Here is a 21510-nt window from a genome sequence, read left to right on the forward strand (position 1 = left end):
GTTTCTCTTGTGATAATTTGTTTCCTCATCTCAAATCTTTACTGACTGTTTGCAAGACAAATTTGCAGAATGTGAGTAATTAGATGTCATCTGGTTGAGAAAGCTTGAAGACATTTTTATCAAGTGAGCTGGATTCAATTCTGCCTGTGACACACAAAACATTTTTATATTATAATTCATCACATAAAATAATAAAGTTATGATAGCAAGGATGGCAATATTCAACTGAGAATTTAAAGATCTGAGAACATAACTTTGCTAGCCGACCCTTCATCAGGGTCGTTGGGACCACAAGCCAAAAATACGATACATTAATCTGGTTGGTTTCTCAAATAAGAGACATTGTTGGAGTTTTCTGTCATCAGCTTTGTGTTCCCTCTCTTTGCACGATGGAAGTAGTTGAAGTAGTGCCAGAAACGTAACACTGCAAACCAGTGTTGTATAGTAACGAAGTAAAAATACTTCACTACTTTACTTAAGTATATTTTGGAGTACTTCATACTTTCCTGGAGTATGAAAATTTTTGATGACTTTCACTTTTACTTCACTATATTTCCGAACTTAATTGCGTACTTTTACTCCGATACATTTTCAATGTGTGGTTTAGTTACTCGTTACAAAAAAGCGAGAGAGAGAAACGTAAGTGTTTTGACCCCACCTACTGATTAGCAAGTAGCAAGCAGGCTACCGAACAAAGTCCGTAGCCTGCTTGCCTGGGCTTGTTCATCACCACCAATAGGATACTTCTTCTTCTTCTTCTTTTCTATTATGGCGGATCACAAGCAACTTTAAGGTGCATACCGCCACCTACTGTACATGAGTGTGTAGAAGCATTACTTCATATCTATTAAATTCTACTTTTTAATTTTGTATTCTTAAGATAAATAAACAATGCTTTCCTTAATTTGTGAATATCTGTTATGTTTCCTTCATTTCCTAATATACCTTTAAGATTCCATTCATGCCCCATATTTCTAACTATTCTCTTTAATTCTTCCCTTTCGAGTTCATTTGACTTACAGTTCATCAATATGTGTTCTACATTTTCTTTCTCTCCACATCTCTCACATTTATCATTATTTTTCCTCCCTATTTTATAAAGCATGCCATTTAAGTATGTATGACCTACTCTTAATCTACTAATTATTATTTCTTCTCTTCTGTTTCGTTCATTAATGCTTCGAATTCAAACTGACTTTTGTACTTCATATAATCTTCTTCCTTTCTTATCTTCATTCCACATTTTTTGCCATTTCTTGATTTCTTTACTTTTAATTAGGATACACCTGTTTCGCTTCTCCCATTAAACACAAAGCAAGTCTCGCAATCAGTAGCAGTCACATGGAAATTCTATCTTACAAAAACTCCCCGTCCAACTTGAAGAAACACATCGAGGTAACTTCTTATGAAATGGTTATAATCCTCCTGTTTCAGTAACTATAGCTTGGTCACTAGGCACTACTGTATTGTGAAATCTTGACCATAAATGAACTTTGTTTGGCATTGTTTCAGTTCCACACGTGGTGTATTTAGCTTAGGCCTAATGTTGACTGTAGCAGGCTACCTAGACTCCTCTGTTCAAGGGGGGACAGAAGCCATAGCAATAGCAATTTAGACTAAATTTAACGAATATAGGAAAGGCATGCAAGTTCAAAACCAGGTTTACAGATGCCAATAAGCTGCATTTCCCTCCCAGTTTTTTTTTCTTTTGCATAATGACCAGTTGTGTGCACCACCTACTGACTGTAGCATTGACTGATTCACTGATTTGTGAAGTAGAGTAATCGTAACAGCTCTTTTTCTTCATGTTGGCCGGATTTTCTGTACTATTTATTTTTCTCATTTTCAGCACTGACCTTACTTGAAGGGAAAACTTAAGGCTTACAAAAACTTTGTATTTTCTGTCCTGGAGGGTATACTAAGAAGCTGGTTCAGTTGTAAAGCAGGTTAAGTTAACCTTGTGCTATAGGTAAAGCACCTAATTTTCTTAACTAAATGATGCCTGCAGGTATATCTATTAGCAGGTTTAATTTTGCCTGCATTTGGTTGGGTACATTATTTTAAGTGTATTTGACAAGTTTACCAAAATATAAAAAATGTCATTCAAACTGCATTTGCTTTGTTTTACTTTTTACTTGTACTTTTCATTACATTACTTGAGTACATCCATTTTTACAGTAATTTCCATACTTAAGTACAAGAAGTTTCAAATACTTTAAGACTTTTACTCAAGTAACATTTCAGTCAGTGACTTCGACTTTTACCAAAGTCATATTTTGGAGAGGTACTTGTACTTTTACTTGACTCTGAGATTTCAGTACTTTATACAACACTGCTGCAAACACCCTGAATGCAGAATCCTCAATATCCTCCATCCTGAATTATGTTGGCAGAAGGATCATCCAGTGGAGATGATTAAATGCCGGGACAGGGAACCTGGTCAGAGTTGAGGGGAAAATGGATACAAATACAAGGCAGGCCAGACAGAGGCTGCAAAAAACTAATCTCAAGGTTTTGCTTTAATAAAATTCTGGTTAAATTAGTTTTCTATTTGGAAAATGTTTTATCTTTATGTCATTTTCTCTGACCTTTTTCTCTGAGCAAATTTCATATTTTGATAAATTTGTGTGTCAATGGGAAGACTTTGTTTCTGGAATATCTTTGTCATTTAGATTTTCGCATTCAGTACATCTAAATGAACATCAAAAGGAATTATTTTGAGATTCGGTCGCCAATTCCGTTTATTACAAGCAGCTTTGGGCTTGTTTTGTTCTTTCTAAAGTCGCTTGCAAATTTAATGAGTCGCGGGATGCACTTTTTGGGCTTGGAAATAAGCAGACAAGAACCCCAGAATCTGTCTGACATCCAGTTAGTTTTAGTCCATCATTTCCCAGATGATCCGTCCCGCTGCGTCTTTGTTAATGTCAAGTCAATATATTACCTGTGACTGACGTCGAGCTTCGCGTTGCGCTCCAGAAAACTGCAAACATCGAGACTAATATGAACAGCGCAATAAACGTGAAAACAGCTACGAATGAACAAGTCTGTAAAGTTGTGCAACTAAACGCCATTATAGTCATTAATATTAAGATAAGTGTCACAAATCTGTGCAGCGGGACATCTGAGTTGTGGAGCTGCAGGAGGAGCTCTGCGCGCTGCGCTGACTGCAAACGAGGAGGAAAAATCCTATTTATAGTTTTCCAGACAACACCGGAACACAAAAACATGCACAAATTACTAAAGTTTTTTTTGTACTGTTGTAACCATTAAACAATCTCCCCCTCAGGTTAACCTTATAAGTGGATATATAATATATTGTTATATTGTTGATACAATTATAAAATAACTTGCAATTAAGTATTGGCAAAGATCAATGTAATTTTCACGGGTGGAGGAGTGTTGTTGGTTAGCAGCTGCTGAAAGTAACTAAAAAAGTTAATTTTAATGTAACTTAGTTACTTTCCAAATCAAGTAATCGGTAATCTATCTAAGTTACTTTTTCAAGGAGTAATCAGTAATCCGATTAAAGTTACTTTTTCAAAGTAACTATGCCATCATGGCTTACTAATGTTTTTCCGGTTTTCAAAAGGAGTGAAATAGGTCAGTTCTGGCTGAATTCTCACCCTGGAGACGTTTTAGTGCAGAGAACGAACTGTGACCATGCCGCTCATTCTCCTCGTGAACTGCGCTCTCTCTATGTGTGCATCCTGGATCATTTTTTTCTCTGGGGGATTTATCATATCAGGACCCAGAGAGGTTATTTATGCTGACAGTTATGGCTCAGAGAGAGACTGGCGAGGGTTTGAGTGGAGGGAGCTTCTCGATTTATTATTAATTTTAAAGATTATGGTCCTAATTACATAGTTTGTTGAAACTTGGCTGGATTGGTCTGCAAAAATTCTGTCAATTAGCTTCGTGTGATGTTTGCTTCACACTGCAGATAAGCAGACTGGAAGTAAGAAGCTGTTTATCACAATGTGTCACCATTTTTCACACACAGGTGGTCTCAGGTAATTGATTTAAATGCAGAAGGGCAAATCTGGTTCACATGGCTTCAGATTTTCTCGTCCCTTTCCAAAAGTCAGTCACGACTTTTGGCAGAAGGTGAAGGTGGAGGGAATGAATAATGCATGAGCTCGACGTGTTGCAGTTAACGACAGGGGTGGGGAGTGTTTCTGTGAACGCAGACACTTTCACCTTCTTTAGCTGATCTAAGAACAGGTGAGGAGAAGTCAGATGCAGCTAAATGAATAAAAAAGTGAGAAATATTCTGCACTAGTTCCATATTTCACTTTCATCTTCTCACTTCATCTCAACACACAGACATGCATTAAATCAGAGAGGTGGGGGGAGAAGGGAGAAGGGGAGCGGGAGGGTTGTCAGGAGAAAAAGCAAAAGCACTGATTGCAGTTTACCTGACTAGTTTGCAGATTTTCACCAAAAAAAAATTATTTATTCTTCCTCATTGCCTTGTCTATGACCCACTTATGCATTTGTGGTAAAAACCCAAGAACCTTGAACTCCAAACTTTGCACACAAATACAATGTTTACTCATGTAATTCTGTAGTTGTGTGTGTGTGCTTTAAGCCTCATCTGTAATGGGATCTGTTTCTCCTACAGCGAGCCTCCTCGATGGGGCAGCTGGGGAAAAAACCCCATCTACAATCAGTGATCACCCTCCATTTAACAGCCTGCTCTGCTTCAGGGTGCGTCAGTGCACTAAAGGGCCGAGGTGGGAGAACTTGTCTGATTTGTAGATAACCCTGTGACTTTCTTCTTTCTGTGATTTGGCCTCCTAACAGTACACATCTTCTCAATGACGAAAAGCAGACCCTATTGTAAGGTCGCAGATAGAAGATGAGACCAGTAACCCCAATGAATGTACAGAAAACAATGCTACTGAAACAAAGACAACGTCTGTTTGTTACTTAAATGTTGAGTAGGACTTGGGAGAAAACATCTCTGCAGGATGAACAGGACAAATTTCAGCTTTTTTTTAGGATGCAAGTTCTGTGTAGCTGCTGATCTTTTAGCCTCCCAGGCCATTTAAATAACAGACTGAAAGTAAAAACAACATGATTGAAAACCTGAATATGACAAAATACATGAAGCATAGATATCCTATTTACTAGCTACATCCACAACACTCTCAGGGTTTCTTCAGATTTTACTACAATAAATGATACAGTGGACACCAGTGGACATGGCGATTAGGGACCACAGCTACTTAGAAATAGCTAAAATCCAAAGAAACTTGAGATCCCCTTTAAATCTCCAGGGGGATCTCTTGAGAGATTCTCCACACCAAATCCCAAGAAAAAACCCCTAAATTATAGCAAAATCTTTCATGTGACTGAGGTCAAACTGTTAAACTATTAAAACTGCTTATTTTAATAGATCAAACACCAAATATATCTTACTATCCTCAGTGGAAACCATCTCAGCACAACACAAGCCAATATCTACAGCAGGGGTCTCAAACTCCAGTCCTTGAGGGCTGCAGTCCTGCAACTTTTAGATGCGTCTGTTCTGCACCACACCTGTATAGAATAACTATGTCATTAGCAAGGCTCTGGAGAACTGATCTACACAAGGAGGAGGTAATTAAGCCATTTCATTCCAGTGTTTTGTACCTGTGGCACATCTAAAAACTGCAGGACAACGGTAGCAATTTGCCAAACTATTTCAGATTCCGAAGCTGCATTTTCTTTTGAGTATTTGAGATATAATCCATGGAATAATGTGCCTCCTAAGATTATAATGCAGCCAATACCTCTACCTTGCTCCTGATTTATTTTAGTCTACTCTTTTTTAATGTTTTTATGGCATTGGTAGCCTGGAATCAAACCAGGGACAAATGCATTGAGGACTAACTCTGTATACAATGCGCCTACTCTACTACTGAGCCATGTGGCACCGCAACATTTGTTCTAATGCCAGCAACCTTCAAAGGTTTACAGGCCTGACTGGTCTGTCAAACTTACTTACTTTGTTTTTTTAACATTCAGGTTAAAAAAACAACCTGAATGTTTTTTTTTAAACAACATTCAGGTTGTTGAATGTTGTACTTTGGATTATTTTTCTGCTGCACAGCTCAAGGGCACTTGACCTTAAGACCGCAAACTAATTGCTGGACATTCTCCTCCAGAATTTTCTGGTACAGAGCATAATTCCTCGATCCATCAATGAGGCAAGTCATCCAGAGGTTGAAGAAGCAAAGCAACCCCAGAACACCACACTACATTTCTTTTTCTGGAATGTTAATTTTATGTCTGATGTAACAGAATGTAAACTTATAAACGACTCAGATTTTGTCTGGCAGATTTTAAAACAATATTAATCACTTGTGTACTGATCAATTTACAGCACACATCTCTAGACTTGCTATCGGCAGACAGAAGATCTGTAGAGACGCATTTTTCCCTTCACATCCATGACTAACATCAGTGATCTTCTTTCTACCATCGATGTGGTAGAAAACAGACCAAAAATGTTGCCTTTCGGCCTCAAAATTATATTTGCATTATTTCTAATCGATCAGGCACAAATGAAAATCATTGAGTGAAATATATTTATATTCCAACAAGCTTTTTATGTTTATGTCAGAGTCCAGTAGTATTCCCCCCATTGGATCCTGCTGTTCTGCACCTGGCTGCAGGGAGCTTTCCTTTCTAATTAAACAGCATACCAAATGAGGGTAAGGATAATAAATGTAGTTAAAGTAGATGTCTTCCTGCACAGCGTTTTTCCCGCTTTTCATTACCCATTATTCCACATTCTGTCAAACACAAAACAAGCCTTTGCTTGGTGCTATATCTGCTGAAAAGCTCAGAGTTGTTGCTATGCAACTATTAAATACATCTGAGGTGAGCTTCTCTCGAGTTTACTTCTACCTTTCAGTAACCTGTGCACTCAGTGCTGCAGAAACTGCACTTTTGCTGATGCTGTCAGCTTTGCCCTCTTCCCTCTCTGTAAACAGGGGTCTCTGGTGAATACTTTGCATACCGTGGAGTCAGAGATATGTGATAAAACGTACCTCTCAGATCACATTTGTAGCAGACAGCACATAGATTTAAGCAGTGGAGCAACAGTGACAGCCCCAGCAGACCAAGTCGGGAAAAATATCCAGTTTCTTCTTCAAAAACAAAACTCATACAACTATATTTCATATGCTCAACTCCTGCCATCACTCCTTTTACCGTTCTCTTGCAGTCAGCATGTCCAGTCTAGTCTGTTTGACACATGAAAATTACCTGCAGCCCAGAAGCTGTCTAACCTGCCACACATGAGATCTCAACATTAGATCCACAGATACACATCCTAGAGAAACAAGAACAGAACAAGACTGGCATCATTTATGGCACAAATGGAAAAAAAGAAAAAGAAAATTATCTCAGGTAGAAAGGTACAGATAGACAAATCTGACGACAGCAATGAGCCATGAAACACACCGCACACGTTAGCAGACAGTATTATTAACACACTGGTGGAAAACATTTAACTCATGCCTATTCGATTATGCAAATGGTTACATATACAAATGGCCCTGGTTGGTTATTATCCCTCTCAATTACAGTACATGTTGAATGGCTGGTTCGCTGTCCACTGTTGAAAACAAAAGCTCAGGGGCCAGACTGGTTTCACTTTCCTGTTGTGCAAATGTGTGCAGAGTCCTGTGGATGTGGGCAAATAGAAATGATCAAGTTTAAGAGCCCCTTTCAGTTGTAAGATGTATCTTTAACCAAATAGTGATTAACAGAAATTATTTTATTTTTGCACCTAGTTAAATTGATTCTTTGTGATGAATCATTCAACTAATAAAGATTCTCCAACACTAGAGCTAATGGTTCAACAAAGCAGTAAACAAATTCAGTAATTTAGCAATAGTGATTTAGGAGAGAATACAGTTAACATTTCTTTTTTACACAAGACAACTTGCACTATATTCCAAAGTATTTTCGAAAAAATTAATCTGAAATAGATAACATTTGTATCCAACTTAGCATTTAAGATTAAAACACACTAATTTTGCAAATATTCCAACTTTTAACTTCTTCACATTGTGTTATTTAACATATCCTATTGAAATTTATGACAAAGTTCCATTTACCATTATCCTCTTTTGAGGATTTGACAATGATGTTACGTCAAGTTCTCAACACACAAGTGTAAACATTTTGAGTACCATAAAAAAAAAAAAAGCCACAAATAGTCAACCGTCTGCTTTCAATTTTGATTGATTATCTAAAAGAGAATATTTTAGTTCTTGGCAACCTGAAATTTATTTTAATTTAACTATTAGTGCATTTTAAATAATACTTCTATGTAAACCGCCATATTATAACTAGAATGCCATATTTTGCATAAACGTATGCTATTATTCTGCTGGGGTTTAATGGCACCTGAGTGGTCTTTTTACTGACAACATAATTAAACGGTATAGTCAAACACACACTCACCCAAAACATTGCTAAGAGCACAAAGTGGTTTTGATTCAAGGAAAATGCAACCAAATATCTCACAGGAAGCAAGTAGTTGATTTTGCAGCATAAGGAATAGCGACAATGGAAACAAACGCATCTAAAAATAACATTAAGATTTTTTTTGTATACAAAGTTATCACTAACTTTACACAGTTAGTTTAACATTCAATAATTAAAAACATAACAGAAAATTTCATCAAAATAACTACAAAAAACAAGAAAGAAAGGACAAAAATGTCTAATTTAAGCTGTTTCCTTTGTTCTTCAACGGTATGTGTTAAAATAAATTAAGCACAGAGCAACTACAATGTAATGCTCCAATGAATTACACAAAATGCTCTAAGGATTCAGCTGCACTACAGTAGTAGGCCAGCCAACCTGATCAAAAGCACTTTTTCTATTTTCCCAGGATATAATCTGCACTTTAGAAACAAACTGCTCCCTACGTAACCAAATGGCAAACCTGCCACCTCTGCACATTACGTAATCCAGTCACCACATCACTGCTTTTTAAAAAAAATGAAATATTTTGCATCACATTCATGTCATTTCATGTGGTGTTCTTTATAAAAGGAGGTGCTGATTCCCAGCATCGTCTCTCCTGCTCTGCTGTGCAGCAGCGCTGTCCGTGGTTCTGAACCAGCGCTCCAGAAGCTCTTCTCACTGATATGAGACGATCATTTTGTCGGCTGCCTGGCTGGGTGGAGCGGCCCGGACCTCGGCTCAGCTGGGTCCGTCTGAAAGCGCCAACCAAGCTAGAGTCTCAGCAGGCGGGAAGCTCCACGCCCTGTTTGCTCTCTGAGCTGCCACACGTGTCACAGCGTCTTGCACTGATGGAGAGGAGTTCAGTGGGAGGAGGGGTGCACGTCGTGAAAGGACGCAAAACCTCCTAACCCTTACTTTGTTGTGCTTTCTCATGTTTTAATGAATTGTAAAAGAAAAGGCTGACCCCACCTCATCCTGTCTTTCCTTGGAGTAGAAAGGACAGCCAATCATAGCGGATGAGGCAATGAGTCACGAAGAGAGTGGTCTGCATCCAGTGGACCGAGAGAAGCCGTATGCCGCTCTGGGCAGAGATGCTTTCACCTCCAGGGACGCTTCAATGTCCTGAACCAATCTGGAGGTCCACACATAGGTCCGCTCAGCAAAAAAGGCAGCATCTCTGCATCTCATTGCTTGCTGCTGCTTACCTTTAAACTTCTCATGAGAAAATATGTGATTTGTAAAAGATGCCATCCTTTATTTAGTGTCTAAACACCCACTGTTGCTCTGCAAGGTTAGGTGAAGGTCAGCATGTTGCTGCACGCTGCTGTAGTACAGTGTATCATTCAAACAGCTGTTCAATAAAAACACTCTGTTCTTTAACTATTAATGCTGCTGGATACACACCGCACAGACTAAGGAGACATGGAGAGATTCTAGTGTGTGCAACTGTATTTAAAGATGAAAGGAAAAAGAAAGAATGATCGTACCGACTTCAGTTTCACAATGAATGCTGAAAACGCAATCAGGTATTTCTAAGGACCCGCAAAGCACAGAAGTAAGGATTTAGACGATGTAAGAAAAGTGGACTTGACACCAAACTAGTTTGAAGTCTGAAAACTTCACAGTGGATTTTACCTCACTTGTGTTTCTAAGTGAGCGAAAGTGCAAACAATAACAGAGGCTGGGAAGCTTTGTTCAGCTCCAGACACTTTGATAAAACATCTATGGCACCTCAGCATGCATGGATGGAGGAAGGCAGAGAGACTGACTCGTTCATTTCAGGCGAATCAGGGATAATGAGGCCAAAGAGAGAGGGGGAAGCGATAAGGGATGACAGAGGGGGGAAATGACAAACAGCGGGGAAGGCAGTGCAGTGATTCGATTACACTGTTAACTTCTCATTACATGACAAAGAAAGCAAACACAGGCAAACGGGAAACAGCAACATCAGATCCAAACTGGATACAAGTGGTAAATATGTCACATCTGTTGGCTTCTCTAGAGCTCAGTTATTGTCTCCGCTGAGGAGCTGAGCCCAACCCTCATCCTAACCACCATGGAGAGCCAAATTCAGCCAGGTCCCACTCAGAATGGAAACCAAAAACTAATTATTAATGAAGTAACTACAAAATAAAAAACGTGTGCAGAAATGTGGACATGTAAAGGGGAGAGACAAGAAAAAACCTTCAATGTTTTTCCTAAGTTAACCTTGTCTTAGGAAATTTTTTTAGCACTTTTCAGGAATAAATGGGAAACCGTTTGACATCCGTCACCTATGATCAGAGCCTCCTTTTCCCTACAAAATCCAACCTGACTTCTCTAGACAGTTACAGTACAGTGTCCTGTGAGCCATGTTTACGGACGCGCTCACACATATGAGAAAAAAAATCTCCATTTCAAGCGGCCAACCATGGCATGCATTCATTTCAAAGCAGCAACACAAACAAAAGCTCTGCCTTCATGTAAATGTTTGCCTGAATGATTTTTGGTTTGATCTCCTACCTGGCAGCTCGCTGTGTTTCTTTGGGTTCTCTTCAAAATACCAGGAAGAGCTTCAGACAAGTTCTGCTTGATGTTGCACTTTGAGAAGAAGGAAAAAGGGGAAAAACAAACATCAGTGGCTTGAAAAGAAACGTCCTTTTATTCACACGACGGCTCAGGAAGCACTCACGATCACACACTTGAACACCCAGTCAGCAGCTCCAGCAAGCGAGCGAGCGGCTCGCTGTTCCTTCCCTCTCTTACTGTCCGTGACACTCGCCTCCTCTCTTCCCGCCCACCTACTCCAGCCCCCTCCCCCTTCTGACGCTCCGACTCCTTTCTCTTCCCTACCGCTCCCTCTCTTGCTCCTCTGCTGTCAGACAAAATGCACATAGCCCCTCGATCTCTCAGCTCACTATTTTCTGACATTTTTCCCCCACCCACTCACAACTTCTGCTCTATGAAAACAAATATCAGTCGGTGGTACTATTAGATGTGCATTTCCACACATCATTTACAAACTTGTTCTTGGTTTATGGACCATTTCTGTGGATATTATGTGAGAGAATGAAACAAAGCCCTTGTGCAAGCTCAATAACACTAGATGGTGGGATTAATGAATACTCTTAATGAGGCATTCACAGTTTATATGATTACTGTTTGAGGTTGCTCGCTCCCGCTTATTCTTCTTGATTTCTCCCCCCTCCGTGCCTCATTCTATTTATTTCTGTCTCTCCTAGGAAGTCGCTGGTGTATCTGATGCTGCTCACGTCCCATTCTACAGACAGCTAGTCAAGGGCATTCCCAGAGTAAGTGTATGCTAATGGTCTGCCTCGAGGAGCTGCCTAGCATCCTCCAGACACTCAGCCTGACCGGATGTGGCACTTGGATCTCCCAAAGAGGGGACGGCAATGACGAAGGAGGACCAGCAGTGAAAACCTGACAAACCGTCGTTCTTTCACTTCATCTGACAAAGCTAGACCAATGATACCAGCAGTGTTTTCAAGCATAATTCTTACATGATTTTCTAAACTAGACAGGTAAATATGATAAAAATAAAAACAGTAAACTTAGGGATGACATAAAAAATTACTTCAAATACAAAAACCTCATATTTGATATTCATGCGTAAACTGAAGTTGATATTTCTTTCAGTCTTGATCAAAAGGAACCACGTTTTTCTGCACATCTCAGACTTTCAGAAAGTTTGTGAGAGTTTGTTTCAGAGCAGAGGAGCATAAAAAAATAAATGCTGGTTCACCTTTTTCAGTTCAGGTCCTGGAAACACTGACTTAGTGACTGAGTGGCCCTCTGATGACCTAAGAGGTCAAGATGGAAACCTAATGAAAAACTCTAAAAAGTATTTGAGCCCAGATCTATAACATGGATTTAGATGATGGCTCTCATTTTACAAACTGGGAGCCAGTTTAGTGACTTTAGCACCAGTGTAATATGGTTCATCTTCTTTAGGTTTAACAACAGCATTTTGGATGAGCTGCAGCCGACTAATTTGAAAACGATACCCGTCAGTAATAAAAGCACACTAGGTACATTTTTAAGAAAATAATAAGTTAATGTGGTAGTATGGATTATGTTGGTGATAAAATGTATATTGTTAGGTATTTGCACTCTGTGATCTTTGACCTCATCTGGTGTTTTTGACAAATTATTTCTATCGTTGCATTTATCAATCCAAAAATTATGACTTATATCTTCTCCAAATTAATCTGGAGAAAATTAAACCATCTTACTGTTTTGTGTACAACTCTTTGACTGAACTGGACTGTGGTCAAGCGTTAAAGCAATGCCAAGTACTGGGAGTGATAGATATCGATAATGGAGTGTTGAGTGTGCTTCATGTGTAAATTTTGCCTGCTCAGATTTTTTACTGTTAATTGATAAATTATCAATGTTGATCAAGAAATATATAAACCAGCACTGTACCAGACGATCCTATTATCAATCATTGCTAATTTTAGATGCATTAATGCTGATATGATATAAGAATATAAATAAAGTGTCCAGCTTGTTATTGCATACTGAGCCACAGGCTCATTTGACTACGGAAACACACACACAGAGACAAACGCTAACAGAGAGTCAGAACAGAGGCAAAGCAAACAGCGAGTCTCTGTTAATGATTGCCAACCAGCACTTTGCCTGGACTCCACACAGCTTGCTCTTCTTTAAATAAGCCTTGCCTCCCTGCTGCTGTGTGTGGTATAGGTGCTGTGCTCTGTAGATGTTTGGGATAGCTCCATTACTCGGTCAAGTGATGCGCCCACTGCAGATTTGTGGCTCTGTAGTCTTATAGCTAGACCCTAATGAGAGCAGGAAGGAGTGCAACCATGTAAAGAAAATATCTGAGTCAGTTCAACACATATCCCAGTTCTTTACTGCTGTAACTAGGGCTCAATATAGTGAGTCGTATATTTGGTCCTCCTGACTAAGAGTAACTTTTGGTATGGGAATCTGAGCAAGTGTGATGCTTTAGCAATTCAGTAACACAGAATTGAGCTTTAAAATTAATGTAAAATGAATTTTAATAGTCAGTGCTATGATGTTAAAATAGGAGTGATGCAAGCGCCTTTAATAAGGTTCAATCAAAAACTATCCGCAAAATAAGCAACATTTTCAGTTTTGCTGCTAAATAAAGGAATAAATAGACAGAATCTTGTCTACCACTGGTCATTTTTTACAACCTTCTTCAAGCATTATTACACACAATATTCAAAAGTAGAGGAGGCTTCTAAAATAATACCATGTCATTTTAGTCAAAGACAGTCATGCTAACAGCAACTGGTCAGTGCTTCTCAGGAACAGGAAATGTTTTCAATGCTGAATTTATTTTAATCCCTTCAAGTATGGCTTTATGTTTCATAGTTTTATGGTTCCATAAATATGCAGAACTTATTATTGTACAAGTAACTAAACCAGTGCAATGTGGCCTTTGTGAAAATATTTTCTACCCCTCAAAAGTACTGCATCAGGGGCCACATTTCTTTTTGTTATGAAAGCTGAAAACTTTCTAAGAGTGTTTTTGCCAGGTGATGGGAGACACACTTAGTTTCGAAAGAAATGGACAGGAAATGTGAACCCAACAAAGGTTGGAAACCTGTCAATGGTCGACTTCCATTGAAGAAGAAAGGAAGATGAAAATGGATAGATTAACAGAGTAGAACGGGACTGAACAGGTTGAAATGGCATTTAGAAGGAAAAAAAACACCAGCAGAATAAAAGGAGAAAGGTGAACAAAAGGACAATTTCCCAAATGTCAGGAGCATTGCAGAGGTCACCTTTGGACACAGCAAATTACTGGTCTTATTCAACCTATAATAGAAAACATTCAAGAGTCAGCAGTAATCTTTTCAAGCAGTTTCACAGAATAAGTTATCTGATTACTAATTTTTAAAAACTGTACATGCTAAATGGCTAAAAAATGAAATATGATGCATTATATTTCAAATTTTTCTTAATATTTTAAAAGAACACAAGTACAGTTTAATGTGCATGATTATGTGCACAATGAATAAGTTTTCTTGCTATATTATTTTTGTGGAAGGAACATCTTCTCACACTGGTAAACTTCTCACATTAAAAGTGACACGTTTAACATAAACATTTGTCAAATGTCCATTTCCAGACTTGATTAATAGCAAGTTAAATTGTGTACAGAAAAATCTCCTTAGTTAGAAAGAAGTTGCAATTATTTGTAAGTCTGCTTCTCCACTTTTCTATTCTGGCTCGATTAGTTTAGGTGACAAAATCCACCTTAAATCACATGGCGTACCTATTCATAAGAGGAAGCCAAAAAGAACATCCAAATCAGAGATCTGCATGTCTTGACAAGATGACCTGTGATGCATTAAATGAGAAACTGGTCTAATGATACAAAATGAAGGGTTGGTGCAATCTGCTCAATTGCCAAGACAGACTCTTTAAAACAGATATTGTAGATGTGATTGTGGCACCTTTAGTCATAAATAATATGTAAATGTTGTACTTCTTTAGAAGCAACACTGTTCTCACTTGATTCATGGAACAGTAACGCTGCTTTGACCCACCCAGAGTATCCAGAACGAATTCTCTTGGAAACAGAGAAATGCACTTTCAAATGGAGAAAAGAAGCAGTAATTACAGCTAATGCTCTCATTTCATCTCTTTTTTTTCTCAGTCTTTTTCTGATTCCCTCCTCCACATGCCCCCCCAACCGCAGGCAGGAAGCTGTCACGAATCACTTACAGCTTTATCTGTAGACAAGTGGCTGTTCAAATATGGAGCTATTCAGAGAACTCTTCTCAATCCATGCAGGTGCAGCTTTTCACCACCAGCCGGCTTCTCTCACTCGCATGCATGTGGTTTATACTGCACACAAAGTCCCCACCCCCACACACACAAACAAACAGGCTGCAACGATGCACGCAGAACACCTGCTGGGGTCAGCGATACTTTCCAATGACACGGACGTCTCACAGATGTTTGGCTAAAATCCAAAATTCATCCTGAAGTGGCAAATAGGAAGCCCAGGGGAGGGTTGTTTTCCACCCATTTTTATCTTTTTTAGCAGCTGACTTTTTAGAGACTCAATGCTTATTATATTAACCTTTGTCAGAAGATTTCACCTGCAAACACTGTAAATGATACCATTTGTCTTTCTAAGAACCTCCAGCAACCACTGTTCTTCATATATTTGAAGGTTTTTCTTTGTTTTTATGACATTCAAAGGATATTACAGACCTTTACACATTTCTGAATATTTTCTAGGTGAAACAAGCAACTAAATAATCTAAATGATCTTTTATGGTACCAAGAGGAGTACATACACTCACAGTACACCCTTCTTGAGCTGCTTGGACACCTTTTTGTTTTCAATCCTACCTTAAGTTGTAACAGATTCAACAAGATGTCCAAAACAATTCTCAGATTTTGGTTCATATTGACATACCAGCATCATACAGTTGCAGTAGATTTCTCCACTCCACGTCCATTAAGCAAATCTTCCACTTAATATCTCAAATTAACTGTTTTTGATTTAGCAATGATGACTGGAAAGTCAATTGGAGTGCAGCAAGTGAACTTATTTTCATGCTTGAGATTATGTCAGAGGGTAGGTGCACCTTTCTACTCGCAAAGGCTTCTTGGCTAAAGAAAAAAAAAAAACACGACTGATACAAAAAGTTCCAAAGTGTGCCAAGAAATAAATTCAGCAGAGGAGAGTGATCAAACTAACTGCAAAATGTTGTCTACTATTTGATGTTTTTTCATCGCTTAGAACAGGGATGTCAAACTCATTTTCATTTTGGGCCAAATCAAGATCATGAATGCTATTAAAGAGCCGGTCGTGCCAGAATGTATTGATAAACTTTTAAAGTATCAATGAATTCTTAAAATTAGATAATATTGTTGAACATCTTTTCAGTCCCTCCAGGATTTTGTGATTGTTTTTGTGATTTTTTTGCACTAAAAATCAAAGAGTTTCTGGTACTAATTTGGAAATATTTGAACTTATTTATGACAGTAAATGTAACGTTTTTATATAGATCATGGACTGTAATCTGATATCAATTAAGGCTGAGGCAGCTTTTTAGTACAAGTAAGAAAGTTTTTCACAATTTTTAAAAAAAATCTGCAATAAACTCCCAATTATGTATTAGCGGAAAAAAGAGCAGGAATGTGTTGATTTTGTGTGAATTTACACGATATTTCACAAGAAATTGGAGGAACTCATTGATACAATTAGGCAGTAAACAGATAAAAAATGCATAAAATTGATTAATAACTAAGTTTAACCAGAATTAATGTTTAGTGTAGAATATAGAGGGCCACATAAAATGCTATGGTGGGCCGGATTTGGCCCCCTGGCCTTGAGTTTGACACATGTGGCTTAGAAGGTTATTTTATCTTCATTTTTGAGTTCTTTTTGAGACTATTGCTTTGCTTCAGCATCATTGTTCAACTGCACATTTTATACTTCTTGAAAAACATAATTAATCTGAACTTTTAAAAAATTATCTACTGTGTTTCAGTCATATTAATTGTTGATTAAAACACAACTTTGAAAAGTGATTGTGAATTCTGCTGCTCTCAATTGAGTGCAAAAATTAGTAACTTCACCTTTATTCTGAATAAATTCAATAACTAACCATATTGAGTCTGTTTCTGTACAGTTGGACTTTTTTGGAATCTTTTAAAACCATCCTGGTGTCATTGCAAAGTAGCGTGGGAACTTCAAAAACAAAATTTAATTGAATGAGGTAGCTTCAGTACTTTCAGACATACTTTAATAAATCCAGGTGTTTTTGGTTCAAGGTCCAATTAACGTAATCTTCTCTCTTCTTATCCTCCTCCTCATTTTCTAACTTCAGTTACTCACAGGTCACATCCGAGTCATGTCTGCAGGGATAATTATGACCTCCTTATGGAGAGAAGAGAAGCACCTTTGACCTTAGATCCCCATTGATTCACACACATAAGAGTGAGGGGAAATTACCAGAACTGATGACTGTTGAGATTTGGACAACAAATATATGAGGCAGGGTGGAAACAAAAGCACATACACACCTGATGGATTTGGAGATTTGTGTGCAGATAGAAACTGCGTGTCTTCTGGATGGCTCCTGTTTGGGACAGAGTTGATGAGTCAGCGTTGCATGTTAGAGTGCCTTGGGTTGAGTGTTTGAAAGAAGACTCAGAGGGGAGATTAGTGTGGATTTAGTGAGTAGTAATTACCATTGCCCATTGAGGGTTTGTTAATTGAATTACCTTAGCAACCCTGTTACTGTCCAGCCATAAAGAACATCCAAGGTCAAATAGATGGAAATGCCAGATTATGCATAGTTTGTTTTGCACCATCATCACAAAACAAGAAAGAAGTTCTGCTTCTCTCTTGACTGACCCCAACACTTTTTATAACTCTGCAAACCACATTTTAAATCTCGACTAAAAACCCACCTGTTTAGAATTGTATTTGAAATGTAATCAATTACAAATTTATTGATGGAACTTGACTTAATGCTTTGTTTTGATAGTTGATTCTATGCTGCATTGTGTTTCTGTGTTTGTAATGATGTAAAGCACTTTGAAATGCCTTGCTGCTGAAATGTGCTATACAAATAAAATTTGATTGATTGATTGATTCATCATACTATCTGTTTGGTGGGGTATCATTTTATGTGTTGTATTATAGTTTAAACATTCTGAGTAAACTTTAATTGTGCGACTTTGAAACAAACTTTTATTTCTGCATATGGAAAAGAGTCACAATATTTCCTCTTAAAGATGGACTGTAATGGGGCGTGCCGTGGTGGCGTAGCGGTTGGCGCGACCCAAATTTGGAGGCCTTCAGTCCTCGACGCGGCCGTCGCGGGTTCGACTCCCGGACCCGACGACATTTGGCGCATGTCTTCCCCCCTCTCCTTCCCCGTTTCCTGTCAGCCTACTGTCATATAAGGGACACTAGAGCCCACAAAAAGACCCCCTGGAGGGGTAAAAAAAAAAAAAAAAGGACTGTAGTATGTAGACTGTATGGTCTTGTTTTTTGTGACACACTACTATCCCGTGCAGCAAACCTAATAATAAAAACTAAAGTCTGATCCCTCAACTAAGGGTGTTTTCACACCTGATAGTGTGGTAGACTCAGTTGGATTGGGGACCAAAATTGCAACATCTGTTATATTTTCAGCTGGTGTGGTTCATATTCACACTGCAGTCAGTGGTTCTCAAACTTTCTAGTTTCTGATTTTAAAAAAATTTAAATATGAGAGAGCCATGACTAACTCTTGGTTGAGGACACAAGGATTGTCGCTGAGAAACATAAAAGGTGGTACAATGGCAACAAAATCAGAATCAATGTTGCTTTTATTTTTATCTAGTCTAGTCCTACTTTGTTTTTTTCCACTTTTACTTTATTTTTAAAAACATACATGCTTCTATTTCACATTTTTTCTTATTTAAGATTTTTTTACTTTATCAAAAAGATCTTGAGAACCCACTCTTACATGTTGGGTCCTAACCCCAACTTCAGAAGGTGGACCATCTCACTCATTAACCTACTTTTTTATCAAACAATTGCTGATGAAGTATCACACAGTTTTTCTTTAAAAAACAAAAACTCTAATGGCCTTCTGCTAAGCTGTTATTCAAGCAAAGCTCTTCAAGAGGGACATTCAGGATTGTGTCATTCTTTGACAATCTCATACAGAATTAGGCATTGGCCTCGAGGAGACTCGATGAGCCTGTCAAAGCATAACCTGTGTTACATTTACTGTATCACAGTAATTACAAAAAATTACTTAAAGTTTTTTTTTAACTAAAACAGTAAAGAGATTGATAGCAGCCTCAAGTTATGACACTTTTAGTTTCTAACTAACAGTGATTAAATATAATATATTTATTCTAGTTTTGGTATTTTATGCCAGTGAAATTATTCCTGTCAACTCTTCCTTGGAAGCGATGGAAAGTGTAGAAGTCTTCTTTCAGCCAGCTGACCAGCAGTAAATAAAACATTTTATACCTTAGTAAAATAGATGTCAATAACTGATGCAAGTCTATTAATCACTGCACTATAGCCACTGAATAAAGTCATATGCATTCACACAAGCATGACAGAGAAAAGCTGAAAGAGGAAACACGTTGATATAATGCTTGATTACTAACTTTCTATGATCTTATAACCCAATGATCTCCATCTCATTCAGCATCCACTCAAACAATAAGACTGTTTACATGTTATAGTTGAGAGAGCAGGTTAAGAGAGAAATGAGGTGAAGTTAAAGAGAATTTGGAGTGAGATAAAAGAGCGACAGGAAAGGAGGAGGTTGCGTGGGAGTAGCAGCATCTCCCACACAGGATTGAAAGTCACGATCCACCGCTGAGCTGCTCTCATGTTTCTGCCTAAACTGACATATAGCCAAATCCCATGCAAAAATGCAATCATGTGCTCACTAAACATAATATGAACTCTGTAACCACTATTTTAACACACAATTTATTCCTTTATGGCTTTGGTAGATCCATAAGCTGCAACAGGAAGATAAAATCCCAAACCCACTATCCTGTATAAGCTGCACAAGCATGTGTGCATCACCCTGACATTTCAATGTTGCCTCAAACATGTGGAAACAACATGCAGACACTAAGCAAAATCAAAACATGCAAAACAAGATGTTGACTCCCCCCAAAAAATAGCATAATGTCTGAAAAGTAATAATCTGCTTTTACCAAATACACTAGAAAATTTCTATTTTTATCAGACTCTTTCACACAATGTCACAGTTTGCTGCTTGAACCTTTATGATAAATCTCTGCTTGTTCTTATCAAAGCACCTGCCATTGTTTTAGTAAACCTTATGAGAGTTGACCATAACCAATTATCCAGTCACCCTGCCAAGAAAAGCCACTAAATCAAAGTGAATGAATTTATTCGCTCGGGGAAAATCTTCTGGTGAAAACAAAGTATAATCCCTCTGTGGATCACGACTGTGTAGATGCAATTCAGTTTTTCTTGCAGCAAATCACATTATAATACTAAGATTTTTTTTTTTTAAATACCATACCTGCCTCGGTTTCAGTTACAGTGAAAGAGTGATTTGATTATGAAACAGTGTGAATAGGAGGCACCAGATTTGATTTATAAAACCAATCATAATTTCGTCTGAGATAAATACAAATTCATGAAGTTTGTGGTTCCTAGAACAGAAATAAGGTCGCCTGTCCACTGGTACAAGACATTATATGTTATATTCCACTTCTATTTCCAGTTTCTGCTGCCAATTCAAACAAAATTTCCCCTGACACTCTGCAGGTTACTATAATATTCAAAAAAAGTGGCTAAAAAATTGAAATACAGACAGTTGTGCATTTTTTTTAATGTTTCCATTGTAAGCATAGGTTTTTGTGCATAACTGCAATATCAGATTAAGACAATCATTTGTGATAGTATTTGTCTTGAATAGATCAAAAATGATTGATATCAACAAACAGACGAGACTTTTGAAAACGTTTTCCTTTGCGCTGCCCGAAAAGTTTTGTTATTAATTTGATTAATTACTGGAAGAAATATTGAATCACACTGTGAGTGCATATGTCATTTAAACTACTGAATATTACAGCTAACTGATGCATAGAAAAGCACGTCTTGCCGTGTAATGTTACATTTTAAACTATGGAGTTCTCCAAGGCTCACTGTTTAGGTCCCACACTTTGTGACACCAAGCCCTACATCTTCATGTCTAGTGATGACCCAACACCAGTTCTTTGTTTTTCAAATTGAATTTTAGATATTAAGTAATGGATGGAAAAGAGTATTTCTTATTTTAATTCTTAGAAAACACTAATTTAGGTTACTGGCAGTTAGAGAACAGGTAATGAACGCATATTTCTAAAACAAATACTTTAAGTCAAGAAAGTGTACAGGGTTTAAATGTTAGCAAATCCATCCTTTATATGTCAAAAAATCTATAAAAAAATTTATCAGTATAATATTCATTAAAGTTCATTAACCTAACACGGATAATTAGATGTGAATACATGATTTGGTCAATTACCTTGAATACATTAGTG

The 21510-nt window shown here is 37.9% G+C and overlaps 1 protein-coding gene across 5 annotated transcripts in view; it reads right to left on the reverse strand.

Annotated features, from left to right (window-relative positions):
• Positions 1 to 21510, reverse strand: part of syt1a (synaptotagmin Ia) — a 151781-nt gene that overhangs the window by 71051 nt on the left and 59220 nt on the right. For 2 of the 5 annotated variants that reach the window (XM_032589046.1, XM_032589042.1), the window contains exon 3: positions 10972 to 11049. The exons of 1 other annotated variant lie outside the window; for it this stretch is intronic. The gene's annotated coding sequence lies outside the window, so the exon portion shown is untranslated. Of the gene's footprint in view, positions 1 to 10971; positions 11050 to 11140; positions 11260 to 17511; positions 17568 to 21510 lie in introns of those variants that run through there. 2 more of the 5 variants (XM_032589044.1, XM_032589043.1) reach the window with 2 other exon arrangements.

This window comes from Xiphophorus hellerii, chromosome 17 (genome assembly GCF_003331165.1).
Source record: "Xiphophorus hellerii strain 12219 chromosome 17, Xiphophorus_hellerii-4.1, whole genome shotgun sequence".
Taxonomy (NCBI): Eukaryota; Metazoa; Chordata; class Actinopteri; order Cyprinodontiformes; family Poeciliidae; genus Xiphophorus; species Xiphophorus hellerii.